The sequence below is a fragment of the Lathyrus oleraceus genome, chromosome 1 (genome assembly GCF_024323335.1).
Source record: "Lathyrus oleraceus cultivar Zhongwan6 chromosome 1, CAAS_Psat_ZW6_1.0, whole genome shotgun sequence".
NCBI lineage: Eukaryota > Viridiplantae > Streptophyta > Magnoliopsida > Fabales > Fabaceae > Lathyrus > Lathyrus oleraceus.
This window is the reverse complement of record NC_066579.1, coordinates 37,285,223-37,287,570: the sequence shown is the minus strand read 5'-3', so window position 1 is coordinate 37,287,570 and position 2,348 is coordinate 37,285,223.

Below are 2,348 nucleotides of genomic sequence, written 5' to 3'. Positions count from 1 at the left end.
AACGGTAACGCCAACTTAGAAAATCCCTCAATGAATTTCCTATAATAACCTGCAAGTCCAAGAAAACTCCTTATCTCAGAAACTGACTTCGGAGCTTCCCACTTAGATACCGCTTCTATCTTAGAAGGATCAACAGCAACACCACCTCTTGAAACCACATGGCCAAGAAAACTAACCTCTTCTAACCAAAATTCACACTTGGACAGTTTAGCAAATAACTTCTTTTCTCGTAGAACTCCTAAAACCACTCTCAAATGTTCAGCATGCTCTTCTTCAGATTTCGAATACACCAAAATATCGTCAATAAACACCACAACAAACTTGTCTAGGTACGGATGGAAAATCCTATTCATATACTCCATAAATACCCCAGGCGCATTAGTCACACCAAAAGGCATTACAGAATACTCATAATGTCCATACCTTGTTCTGAAAGCAGTCTTCTGAATATCCTCAACTTTCACACGTATCTGATGATACCCCGATCTCAAATCTATTTTGCTGAACACACTCGCACCAACCAACTGATCCATCAAATCATCAATCCTCGGCAAAGGATACCGATTCTTGATCGTCACTTTGTTCAGTTGCCTGTAGTCCACACACAACCTCATAGTACCTTCTTTCTTCTTAACCAATAACACTGGTGCGCCCCACGGTGACACACTCGGACGAATAAATTTCTTATCCAATAGATCTTCCAACTGACTCTTCAATTCAGTTAACTCAACAGCAGACATACGGTACGGAGCCATCGATATCGGCCTAGTACCAGGTACCAATTCAATCGAGAACTCAACTTCACGCTCTGGCGGTAATTCATTCACTTCTTCAGGAAACACATCAGGAAAATCACACACCACGGCTAGATCGCAAATCACCAGTTTATCTTTAGCCTCCAAAGTCGCTAACAACATAAACAACTCTGCCCCATCTGCTACTGCCTCATTCACCTGCCTTGCTGATAGAAACAAACTCTTTCCTTCCTCAATCTCAGGAAAGATCACAGTCTTATCAAAACAGTTGATATAAACTCGGTTAAACACCAACCAGTTCATACCCAGGATAACATCAATCTGCACTAGTGGAAGACACACGAGGTCCATTCCAAAGTCTCTACCAAAAATACTCAAAGGGCAATTTAAACAAACTGAAGTAGTAGTCACTGAACCCTTCGCAGGAGTATCAATCACCATACTCCCATGCATCTCAGATATCTCTAATTTAAGTTTCACAACACAATCCAAAGATATAAAGGAATGAGTCGCACCTGTGTCAATAATAGCTACAAGAGGAAAGCCATTAATATAACACGTACCTCAGATCAAACGATCATCTGCAGAAGTCTCAGAACCCGATAAAGCAAAGACCTTGCCTCCCGACTGGTTCTCTTTCTTCGGCTTAGGACACTGTGGACTGATATGACCCACCTCTCCACAGTTGAAACAAGTCATAGTCTTCAACCGGCACTCTGCAGCCAAGTGACCACCTTTTCCACACTTGAAACACTTCTTCTCAGTACTGGTACACTCATGGATACGATGTCCAGCCTGACCACATCTATAACACTGAGCAGGGGCATTGGAGTCTCCCCCACTAGGTCTCTTCATCCCACTCTGTCTCTGGAAACCTTTGCCAGCTGCATACGGTTTCCCATGATCATTCTGATTCTTGCCTTTCCTATCAACCCTCTGCTGATAGCTCTCCGCTCTGGCCTTTGTATCCTGTTTAAAAATCCTGCAACAGTCAACCAAGTCAGAAAACACTCTAATCCGCTGATACCCAATAGCCTGCTTGATCTCGGGACATAACCCGTTCTCAAACTTCACACATTTTGAAAATTCCCCAGTAGCCTCATCATAGGGAGTGTAATACTTCGACAGCTCTGTGAACTTAGCAGCATACTCAGTAACAGACCGGTTGCCCTGCTTCAATTCTAAGAACTCTATCTCTTTCTTTCCTCTGACATCCTCTGGAAAGTACTTCCTCAGGAATCTCTCTCTGAACACCGCCCAAGTGATCTCAGCACTCCCAGCAGCTTCCAACTCAGTGCGGGCAGCAACCCACCAATCATCTGCTTCCTCTGACAGCATATGCGTACCGAACCTGACCTTCTGGTTATCGGCACACTCAGTCACTCGGAAGATCCTCTCGATCTCCTTCAACCACTTCTGAGCACCATCTGGATCGTATGCTCCCTTGAACATTGGAGGATTGTTCTTCTGGAACTCACTCAGCTGACGAGCAGCTCCCAATCCCACAACATTCGGATTCCCTCCAAGTACTCCAGCTAGCATACCCAGAGCCTCAGCAATCGCAGCATCGTCTCTACCTCTTCCAGCCATCCC